At 44.6% G+C, this 12,230-nt stretch overlaps 1 protein-coding gene across 1 annotated transcript in view; it reads left to right on the forward strand.

The window, feature by feature from the left end:
* Positions 1–11,415, forward strand: part of FOXO3 (forkhead box O3) — a 117,806-nt gene extending 106,391 nt beyond the window's left edge. The window contains exon 4 of the mRNA XM_029224021.1: positions 7,067–11,415. The gene's annotated coding sequence lies outside the window, so the exon portion shown is untranslated. The remainder of the gene's footprint in view (positions 1–7,066) is intronic.
* The last annotated feature ends 815 nt before the right edge of the window (positions 11,416–12,230 follow it).

Here is a 12,230-nt window from a genome sequence, read left to right on the forward strand (position 1 = left end):
GGAGCATAATTCCAGTGTTTCTAAGGATAAAACTTTAACTGCCAGTCCTGGTTTGATTGATGGTTTGCATATCAGTATGTTCTCTCTCTCTGTCTCCCTCCCTCCTTCTCCCCCTTCCCCTCCTTTCCTCTCTCCTCTGTCCTCTGTCTTTCTCTCTGTTGAAAGACATCCGGACCATAAGATTTTTTTGTTTTAAGTATTCATGTTTGTGTGGAGTGTTCAGTTTGACTCCTTAGTGGAAATTAATGGCCAAGAAGAGGCCGGAAGTTCTGAGCTTGAATTTATAAATTAATTTCCACTGGGCTTCTATTGGTGTACATGCCACTGTAATTAATTGGAACTTCCATTGATCACTTGTGTCTTCAGAAATGATTGGAAAGCAATAGAGCCCAACATAAGTAATCAGAAAATATGTGTTGACTGATAGACCTGTTAGAAGGTATCCCGTAGTTGGTAGTGTCCCTACCGCCTGAATGCACTCGCTGCCCAGCCCCAGTCAACTCAGGTTGTCCTGCTGGCTGAGGTCGGGGTGGGGGGTGGAGAGCCGAGGTGGGAAGCTCCCAGCACATACCGCCAGGTGCTGGTCAGGCTGAGCGGGCAGAGGAGGGCCACCCACCATGTGGATCCACCTCACTCCTGGGTCTGCACTCCCACCGGACTGCCGCCCTCAGGACAGACGGGCCTCTGTCTCTGTCGATCTTGGAGCTACCCTGAGACCCTCCTTTCTATTCCTTCTTGGTTTCCTTCCTCTGTTGCACTGGTGTGGTTGCTGCCTCTTGGCTGCCATCTCTGTTACCTGCACGTCCTGGTCATACCTCACAGGTGGATGAGTGGTTTGGACTATTTGTGGAACTAAAATAGCTGATTTTGTGTTTTCGATTTCAGAATCACTTCTGGAAAATTTAGATTGTCTTCAAAACCCTGCATATCTAAAGCAGGAAAAAGAAGACTTTGGAGACCTCCCTCTTTTGTGCTTGGTAGCTGGACCCTTAGACGGGCTGGAGCATTACGGCCACACTTGCACTCAGTCCCAAGGGAGGTAGGGCATCCCAGCCCAAAGGGGTAGCTGCACACTCCCAATTGTCCCCATACCTCCTCTAGCCAGTAAATGCAGTGAGGAGTCACACAGGATGGGGCCACACCCAGTAAACATAAACATTGTGATATTCAGGTCGTGGTTTATGGCTCTAAGTATTTCCTCCTGGAAATACTTATTTCCTCTAAGTATTTCCCTTGTGTTTCTAAATGGTGAATCACTTTAGCAGTGACAGCAATTTGAGAGAGTAGCGTGACTCTTAATTCGGGGGGCTGGTAATAAAGAATGGGTTTGGTAGGATGGCAGAAGGTAAATTCTTTATTAAATCCTATTTAAAATTTTATTTTAAAAATAAAATAATTTGGATGTTAAAACTGCGCCTTGTATTGGTCCTTAGGAGGTTTCATCTTATAAGAAGTATGAGTTTTTTTCTCATATTCTTCTGAATAGAAACTTCATCAGAAGCCATCCTCCTCCCAAAAGGGGATCATTAAAATTCTAGGTCTTGTCCCATAAGCAGTAGGTACTGCTTGGATTCAAACGAGATTAACTCTTAGCAAATGCGAGTCTGTTTAAAATGCTTTGTGGAAGCTGTAAGGCTTAAAAGGGTGTTAAGCATTTGAATTGGCAGAGAGGAAGAGAGGGCTGTTCCAGGAGTTGGCTCATTCATTTATTCAGCCAACATTTATTGTGTGCCTCTCCTCTGTTCCAACCTTCCAGGCTACTTGGGACATCAAGAAAATGTGTCCCTGCTGGAATGTGCACTTCTTGTGGGTAAATACCATGTCTAAGACAGTGCTCTTGAAATAGTAGATGCTCCGTAAGTGTTTGGTTTGATTTGAAGGCTTTGCTCTGCCCTCAATATATTGGGACTTCAATGTGTATGAAAAAGTAACCATTCTGGGCACTATGTGATGAGGTGCCAGGTAAGTGGCTTAGGAGTTTAGCAGAGGACAGCCTGGGTCCGGTGGGGCTGGAAGAGCCATCTGGATGTTTGGATGGGGAGAGCAAACCAGGCAAAGGCACTGAACCTGACCCATCGGATCAGCAGGAGTGGGTGTTAAAGCATGTTAAGGGCAGCAGAGCCAGACCCCCAGGACTCTGCCAGCCAGGGTTTTGGAGTATTATAATTAAGGCTAAGTAACCATGCATCCAGAAAGGATCCAAAAGCCCCTTAAAGTCTTTGGCCTTAAAAACAGTTCTTTAAAAGATTGTAATCCAGAACTTTGCAAGTTGTGCTGTGTGGTTTGAAAATCTAAGAATCTTAAGAAAATCGGAAATCTCTGCGACTTTGCTCTTGACAGTAAATTAACAAGTATCATGTTTCTGCTATTGCAGTCACCATATCTGACCCCGGATGCACAAAGAATATTGGTCACCATAATCTCTGCCCCAAAGTAAAGACAGAGACAGGACATTCTTAAATTTGTATTAATCATCATTAATCCCTACAGTCTGAGCAGCAGGAAGTCTGCGTCTCTGTGCAGGTCACTCCTGCTCTGTGTCCCTCAGCTGTGAAGTGCCAGGGTGGCAGCTTCTCTCCTATTCCTGTGTTTATCAGCACAGCCAGTCCACACTAGATCCAGGTCCTGAAGCGTCCTGGAGGCGACAGCTCTTCAGTGGCCTGTCGCCAGCCTTCACGGACAGGCTTCAGCTGCCACCTTGAGAAGCCCAGGAATTACAGGAGGTAGCTGCAAGCAGTGCTTACACAGGTCACGCTTTTACACAAACTAAGCTTTAAAAAAAAAAAAAAAAGTCTAGCTGAGTGTCTTTCCAGTATCTTCCTGAGTGTCACCTTTGCCATGAAAAGTTTAAGCTTCCCTGTAACATCCCACGTTCTCCATAAGTACTTACTTGCCCCTTAGAAAGCCTGTGAGCTGCCCTTCCTAGAAACCTGATTTTCCTTCAGGGAGGCTCCTCAGCTGTGTACCAATTTGGCCAGAATTTCCATACCTGTTTTCTTTCCCCTCGTAAACTATTCAGCTTCTAAAATGGCAAGTTGACAGCCTTTGCTAAAATGGATTTTTATAGAGCTGCACCTCCTAATTCCCCTTCTTGGGCTGTCTTGGAGGATGGCTCTGTTCGGCCAGCCTTGCAGGCAGAAGGCTGCATTTTAATCAGCAAGGCCCCTACAGTCCCTGAACCCCAGGTTGGTTTTCATGCACTTCCCTAAGCCCTTGTTATCGCCCATTCCAACCCAGAAGATTTTGAAAAATTAACCAAATTAAGCCAAAGTGTCATTGCCCATTAGGTGTTTCTTGAGCTGCTTCGTGTTTAGGCCGTGAAGATGAGCTCCGAGGGAATTGCTTTTATTTTGGCTCTCCGACACTGGCCGTGGCTGCCTTACCCAAGCCCTGCAGAAATGCTGTTTTTCCTGGGGTGACACCAACAGAAGCTTGGATGCTGGCAGTTGTGGCCTGTGATGGACTGGGTGTCCCTCAGACCCCTCTGGGGGGAAGTAGAGATGGTGGCAGGCAGGCATTTCTTTGCCCTCTACTCGGGTAGAAACATTCATACTCTGAAACCCACACCTGTTCTCTGAACTCCACATGAAGTTTCCCTGTCAGATCAAGTGAATATCAATTCATTTCCTTTTCTATCCTAAACGTTCCATATTTAGTTCCCAGCTTGCCCCAGGGGTTGCAAGTTTGGCTTAAATTACGTTTAAAGAGTGAGGAAAGTGATATTTCACTTTAATGTTGAGTTTCAGGCAGACTTTCCTCCAAAGATCTTTCAGTTTTAGCTAGGAACGCCGTGGATAACCTGTATGGATTTGCAGATAGGAGAGTTTCATCCCTGTGGCTCTTTTTCCTTCCCTGTCATATTTGGTATTGGGGTCCTATTCCTTTCCTCTCTGCCAGGAAGATGAAAACACTGCTGAGAAATCCAGATTTGTCACAGTGGAGTTGAGCTGTGGGAGGACAGCAGCAGGAACATTTATGTTTTATTCCCAGTTTAAAGTTGATGGGGGTTGTTACGTTTTGTGTACAGTTTCTTGGAGGTGCTGCCGTTTCTTAGAACATCATGTGAGTTAGTGGTGATAATTTGGTTTCCCCATTTCATTTTCCCTGCATCAACAGCCTGATTTCAAACTTAAGTGTTGGGCAGGGAGAGAGAGGGAAGAGATTTTTCTCCCTGTTAGTGAAAGTCGCTGATGGGACGGGACGGTGTTCGCGTATTTATTGTTAGTTGGCCTCATTGCCTAGTAACTGTGAAGTGATAGCTGTAATTCCCATCAGCTGTAGGCTTCTTTTTCCTTCCAAAAATTTTGCTTAATCTGATGTGTTTTTAGACTCATAAGGGCATCAACATACACACGTAAACTTCACAGTTAACTAAAGCGTCTTACTCGAAAGAATGTCAGAGTGGTGAGAGCACCAATCAGAAGCAGGAAACTTGTATCCAAACGAAGTATCGTTAAATCCCATTAATGTGCTCCCTCCATTTTTTCAGTCCTTGATGGAGTCAGATAAACATGTGCAAACACTGAGCCATCAAAGAGAGGTTAAAAATCTAAGGCAGGTGAGGGGCCGCTGTCCTTGTGACGATTTTTGATCATAAGGTCTTCCTAGTGAATGGTGAATCTGGTGTTCCTCTTAGAAGGGTGATTGCATTTCCTTTCTGTTTTCACAGTATTTTACAAACAAACAGTTTGCCTTCTATCACAGAGAAACAAGTTGCCTTTCTGTCCTGTGGAGTGGGGGTTTCTCTGTTAATAACAATTTGTCCTCTGTGACAAATTTAAACTTCTAAACCTGGGCCAGGCGTCTCCCAGTTGAACCGCCAGGCACAGGCCGTTTCCTGTGAGACCTCGGGGGAGCTCCAGGATGTAGTGCCACAAGGGGCCCCAAGCCCATTCTGCAAAGAAGGAAAGAGTGATGATCAGTGCATTCCCTTCTTAATGATGAAGTTCTCTGAAGGTTTTGGACCTTTGGATGAGACTGTGATGGTTGTTGCTCTAGACTGCCCACTCTGGCCTCCTGCCCCTGGTTTCAGGGCCGATGCCCTATTCTGCTTAGAACGATGCCACGTTGGGGGTTGTAGGTGCCCTCTGCCTTCTTCCCTCCTGTGCTGACCCGGCGCCAGCATTAGAGCAAGCTGCGTGCCCTGCCTTTGTACTTGAAGAATGAAGTGTGTCACCTTCCCAGCATGCACTGGTTTCTGTGGCTGAATAATTAACACCAGAGGGAACCGGGGGATGGGGTCTGGATTAGGTAATGCTTTACGCCTTCTCTCTTGGCACTTACAGTTAAGTCAGGATCGGGACTTGGGGACCATAGTCACCTGATGACTAATTGCCTGGTGATCTTAGGTTGTGGTTTATTAAGTGTTACTGTGAAGGAAAGAACCAAATCCCCTCCCAAAGAACCATGTCTACACCCCTGTTTCTTCATGCCTCAGGGGCCCCAGGTAGAGTAGCTAGAATAGCACTGGCTCTGGCAGGTTAAATACCTCACAGATACTGAGATCTGATATCGTTTTATTACCTTTTCTCCATCTGAAATCAACAAGCCATTATTTTATAGTCTAGGACGATATTGTCTAGTATCATTACAAAGCAAAGAATACCTTCAAAAAAAGCCATCAGCCAGGGAAACGAAATACTTGGGGAAGGGGTGGGAAGAAGGGGCCTTTTCCTGTTTTACTGTCTCTACCTCTAATAAAACAACCTAAGTTCTTCTGTTTGGAGCTATAGCAAGGGTAATTATGACCGTAGGTACGTAATATTACGAGTACCAAGTCCTGCTGTCTTTCTGAATATTGGTGGTGAGAGGTAAGATTGCCAAACAGTCCAGCCACAGAACAGAATTGTACACTTGTGAAACCTCCAGGTGAATTTAAGATAATATCTTTTTTAAAGGAGAGAGAAGCAGATGTACGTAACGTGTGTGTGTGTGAGTGTGAGAGAGAGAGAGCTTATTGATGCATTTTTCATTACTTGTTCACCTTATCTGGTGAGAAGATCCTGAGGTTGCTTCCCTACCACTTTTCCATTTCTTGGCCTAGAGCCATTTTTTTTCCTACCATGACAGCTGACACTGTCTCCATAAACAAAAGGTCTTGAGGTCTGTCATGTCAGTTCCTTTAGCTACATCTCTATGAGTATGTGTGTGTGTGTGTATATATATATATATATATATATATATATATATTTAATTCTCTAACTTTTCCGGGCTCAGTGGTCGCAAGAAATCTGATAAGATTTGTGTAAATTCAGATGCTTTGAGAGGATTTACCGTTTGAAGGTGGCTGAGTGCATAATAATAATACCAACAATAATAGTGTTGTTAATTTTTAAAGGGATGTTTTGTGGGAGGTTTTTTGGGCCATATGTATGCGTGATATAATTGTTTTTCCTCTGCAGATTTTTAATATAAAAAGCAAATTCCTAGGACACCCCACTTAGAGATTACTTCTCCTTTTATAGTGAGGGAAGTCAAGATTACCCCAACCCAGCAGTGCAGACCGATGAAGCCTTTGTGGAAAGTGGCCATTTTCACTCCCCTGATGTTGGGATATCAATGGGAAGGGTGGTAAGCAAGGTCACTTAGTCCTCATAGCCGGGGGAGGGGGAACCAGAAGAGCATAGCTGGTCTGCTTGGGGTGACCAGCTCCCCTGGTTTTAGCATGCAAGTCTCGTGTCCCAGGAAGCCCCTCAATCCAAAAATCTAGAGTAAAACCCCATCTGCACCCCAGGCCTCCCTAACTTGGAAGGGCCCGCTGAGGCACCCCGATTTGCCTCGCTTTGTTAACCTCCACAAGTGAATGGCCCCATTTCCTCGAGGCTTTTTAACGTGAGGGCGTTTTGTTATCAAGCACGGAAATAAGGTAAGTGATCTCCAGGCTTCGTCCTTAGGTTTTCAGCCCTTTGAAGCTAGTGCAGCAGAACAGCTTGACCCTTGGCCCAGCTGGCACCCCTGGCCCAGAGGCAGGTGAGGGACCGGAGGCTGAGGAGACGTGACCTGGAGGGCGCACTGCTGCTGTTTGAATGTCCTTAACCGTCTCTGGTTTTCTTCTCTCCTCCTTTAGACCCTCAAACTGACACAAGACCTACAGAGAAAACCCTTTGCCAAATCTGCTCTCAGCAAGTGGACAGTGATACCGTTTACAGCTTAACACCTTTGTGAGCCCCTGCCATTTCCTACCCCAGCAGAGACTGTTATCGGCCCCTTACCCCGGGTGAAGCACTTACCCTCGCACAGAACTCTCTCTATAAAGTATGCAAAACCTTCCTTGTACGGGGTGACAGCCACCTGCCAGCGAAGGACAGCACCCTGCCAGCACCACCCACCCTGTTCAGAGCACACCGTGAGCCCGCGGGCCATTCTGTGGTGTTTTAATATCGTGATGGTTTATGGGATGTTTTAAGTGTTGTTTTTGTGTTTGTTTTCCTTTGACTTTGAGTTTCTCACATGCATTAATTTGCAGTCTTTTTATGTTAAAATATTAATCATGCTTCCCCTGGCAAATTTAAACACAGAAGGAAAATGTTGTACCAGCTACTATGCTGGCTTTGGGTGTCACAAGCATTCGAGCCCGTAGAACTCCCCAAACTAACACATTACATAAACTAGAGGGGGGTTTTCTTTCTTCTTTCGTTTGGTAGAAAACTATCCTTTTCTAAAAACTGAACAGTGGCACAAGTGTTTTCTGTGTGCACCGGTCCAGGACAGAGCCCTGCATCGGCAAACCTGACTCAGAACCAAACCACGTGCTTGGCTCTGAGTCAGGGTGGTCGGGGGATGAGACCCCGGCACCTGGTCTGCAGTTGCCAGATCAGTAGGGCCTGTGGTCTCCTGTCAGTATCCTCAGCGAACACAGTCAACAGCGATGGTATGTTGGTAGAAATTACAATTTTTCAAGGAAGAAATCAGCTCAGCTGTCCGCTCATTGCCAAATGCCACTAACAGGTTTAGTTTTAAGGAGAAAAGAAAAGAAAAAAAAAAGTAGTCGTGTTTTTCTTTGCAGAAGAAGTGAACTGACAGGTGAACATTAAGCCTGCAGTGAGAAATGTGTGGAAAGTACAAACCCGAGTCACTATTTTTCTAAACGTGCACCCTTGATTATTTTCAGTCTTGCTCTGTATAATCTGATCTAGTAGATGTGTATGAGTGACAAGCAATAGCATACAAACTGATTTCTTTTTAATATAAATAAGCTTAGATTGTAATTGTACAAGTGTCACAATGGAAGTACAAGATAGGGCAGTTTTGACCTCCCCCCACACACTTTTCCTGCTTCTATGGATTTCATTTTTTTTCTTTTCAAAAAGTTATGGTGCTGTATAGGTGCTTTCTGTTTAACCTGAAAAGTGTGATTATATTAGTTACCCTCTTTGGTAGACAGGATAGTTGGGAACACCGTTGGTACATATGAAACTGGTGTAATGATGCCCTGATTAGCACAGCATATGCATACTTCTCCAAAGTGATATATGAAGACTCTTTTCGTTGCATAAAAAGCATTAGGCATAGAAATGTATAAATATATTTTATCATGTACAGTACAAAAATGGAACAGTCTGCATGGATGTTAGGGATACAGGCTAGTATTTCAGCACAGACCTCCCTGCATGAGTTCTCGCTGATGCTTGCACTGTGCAGTGGGCACTGATTCCCTTCCACCAACACAGACGTGCCACCCGACCCCCTGCACCCATCGCCAGCCACCAGGGACCCCTTTGTGCACCTTTGCTTCCTGATTCCTCTGGGGGTGATATTGGTGGTGATAACAGCTCCTAGCATCATGAACGTTCCATTTGGTGTTGCCACTTGTCTCTCCCGCCTCGCTTGGGCTGTCATGTTTGAGCGATGGCCCTGTTGATTTCACCCTGCTCCCTACTGAATCTGTAAATTGTTGTGCAATTTGTGGTTATGGTAGACCTGTAGCATATCACCTTTTCTAAACTGCTACAAGTTTATAATCTTCATTTTGAAAGTACGTATAATTTTTAAAAATATGTATTCTATTCACGTGGTCTGCTTGTCAGTGAGACAGACTTTTGCTTACTGTATTCTTTTGTAATAAAGCTAGCCACTTCCTTGATTTCTTTGGTAGTCTGCTGTACACAAGAACTGTCAAGTGTCAGCAAGAGAGGACTGCCTCTCTGGGTCCCTAAGTGGTGCAGCCCCCTGGGTGGAGACATAGTTCGGAGACAGTGGCAGCAGCTCAGGGACGGGGGCGAGTGGCAGAGGGGTGTTGGATATAGGGGAGAATCCGAGTGCTTCCAACACGAGGGCCCTGAGAACTTCTCTCCTGAGCTCAAAGAAACAAGAAAACTAACAAAGTAGCTACTTGCCTTTGCAGTTTTATACACCGTGGGAAATACTTTGGGAGTAAGAAAGGCAACCCTCAAATGTGTTTTGACTTTTAAAGTGTTGAATTCCTTTCAGACATGTGGCATCTCATTTATTCTTTTTTTTCCCCCCAATGTTTGTTAGATTTCAGGCAGAATGTTTTACAAAATGTCCTAGAACCGGATTCTAATTTAATCTAAAACAGCTGAGGGAGGGACAGAGAGGTATGAGAGCAGGATAGCCACAGAGCAGATCAGGAAAACGGAGAGGAAGGGGTGCTTGGAATTTTTTTCTTTTTTTTTTTTTTTTTTAAGTAAGTCAGCATCTACATGTAGAGTGTCGCGGACAGCTGAGATCAGGGCAAAGTGTAGCGCCAGCATCAGGCCTAGAAAGGGTCAGGCAACAATGGGATAGTTAAGCCTGTCCAGGATCACAGCAGGCCCACTCTCACCCTTGGCCGCCCACCCAGAGGCCAGGATCCCTTAGGCTAACTGAGTCCGAAGGCAGTCAGACAGGGCAGAGGTGCCACCTAAGCCCTCTCCCTCTTGTATTTGAAGACCCTGCTTTCAGGAGGGGCTTACCGATGGCCACCATGTGGAGTTCTGAGTGCCAGGGGCCCGCACAGGAAGTCTTCTGACCTGGAGTATCTCAGTGGAATACTTGGTAGTCTCCGGGAGTCTGGCGGTTGTAATGTTTGCATCCTGATAAGAACTTTTGGAGTCTACACTCAGCCTCTAAATAAGCTAGGGAGCCTTCCACTTTTTGATGGGAAATTTAGAAAGAAGAGTAACGATGTTGAAAACATGACCCGAACTCCAGGGTTCTATTCTCTTCAGGGCTCCGGAACCAGATACATTTTACCAAAGTTAGAAAAGAGCTTTATCACAAGCCTTCACTGTCCTGGCGTGAGTGAGGCCTGACCGCCAGGTTCAGAGTATCCCATTAACTGTGAATGAATCTGAGGTCGATTTCCTTTATCCTTTATTGCATCCCCTGCAATGTAATGACTGCCGAAACATATTTTTTTAGATTTCAGAAGTTTGTCTCTCCTGTTAACGGGAAGAGCGTGCACACACGTGTAGTAATGGTGGACTCTGTGTGTGTGTGTGTGTGTGTGTGTGTGTGTGTGGTGGTGAGTTTTGCCCTGTGTGTGTTGCTCCCCCACCCTGAGGAGAAGACCTCTTGGCTCACTGGTCAGGACAGGTATGCCCAGTCTCAGGGTGTCATTTCAGGCAGCTTCTGAAATTGTTAAAGATGGTAGGGAGTCTATCTAATGAACCCCACTTAAAGAATAAGGAATATTTGAATCTCTTGGAAAGGCCGTCAAGAGGAAAGCAGTCAAACACCCAGGCCCAGTTTTCATGCTGATGCCAAGGGCTGGTGAGGGGAAATTTAAAAGTTACCCTTTCTCTCTGAAAGCAGAAATAAAATCCTGACAGCTCCAAACTCTGATTTCTTCTTTCTCGGTGTATTTGGGGAACATTGTACGATTAGGTATAATGTATTCTTTTTTAATTAAGAAAAGCAAAAAACTTTGTAGAAATACAATCACTGGCAAAGAGGTATGAAAAAGCCAGCCTCTCCTGGAGAGCAGGGGCGGCAGGGCACAGCGAGGGGAGAGTGAAGTCCTTGTGAAATCATGTCTGTCGGACAAGATCTTAACGCAGATGCTCAAGTAACTGAAGAGTGCGGTCGGCCCTCCGCATACACGGGCTCAGCATCCTCGGATTCAACCAACCACGGATCCGTAGGGCCGACTGTACTACACCATTTTATATAAGGGACTTGGGCATCCACAGATTTTGGTATCTGTGGAGGTCCTGCAACCAAACCCCCACGGATACCAAGGGGTGACTGTGTATTATATTTGATCTAGATCTTTAGTGGGTAACATTTTATGCAGTTCGAATGAATGAAATGTTTTCCTCTTGTTTAGTTTTATTTGTATGTATTTTTCTTTGTTGAATGATTGGTTCCGAGGCCTCTGCCACACTCCAGAAATATTTGTGCGGCTGCTTTAAAAAAAAAAAAAAAAACAACTACATGTCTGGTCACTTATTTCTCTAAAATTATCTCATTGCCTGGCAATCAATCTTCTCTCAATACACTTGTCCTAGTACATTATGTACAGGCAAAATGTAAACAGATGTGAAGGAGGACCAGAAAAATTAGTTAATATTAAAAAAATGTACATTTTGGCTTCACATGTTTAACTTTTTTTTTAAGAAAAAAAGCTGCATGAATGGAAAAAAAATCTGTATACAGTATCTGTAAAACTGTCTTATCTGTTTCAATTTCTTGCTCATAACCCATGCAAACTAGAACTCATTGTGGTGCCTGGCCATATTCAAACACCTAAGAGTCATGCAGTTGATACTTTGGTTTGAAGCACCTCATCCTTTCTTTCAAAGCGAACACTATCATATTGCATTCTTACTGAGGATTGGTCTATCCATATGTTGCCATGAATTATCTCTACCACCTTTCCTCTCAAGAATCAAAACCAGTTTGATTTGGGAATCTTCTCCTTTCCAAATGAAATAGAGATGCAGTACTTAACTTTCCTTGGTGTTTGTAGATATTGCCTTGTGTATTCCATTTAAAACCGTAATCTAGTTTGTAAAAGAGATGGTGACGCATGTAAATAAAGCATCAATGACACTATCTTACTCCGAGAAGTTTTTTGTTCTCCTTCCCCCTTTCTTTAACCCGAGGAGTGAAATAGCTGAGTTTATCTCAAGGTCTTCCTGTGGAAGAGGCACAAAGCTGGAAGACTCTATCCTGAGATCTCTAAACTAAATGAATCCTGCAGACTTTTTCTCTGACCCACTTTTGACCTTCACAGGCAACCGTACAATTTAATAAAGCAGATTTATGGCATTGTTCATGGTGGCTGA

Source organism: Monodon monoceros, unplaced genomic scaffold, assembly GCF_005190385.1.
Source record: "Monodon monoceros isolate NGI ecotype Baffin Bay Population unplaced genomic scaffold, NGI_Narwhal_1 Super_Scaffold_15, whole genome shotgun sequence".
Taxonomy (NCBI): Eukaryota; Metazoa; Chordata; class Mammalia; order Artiodactyla; family Monodontidae; genus Monodon; species Monodon monoceros.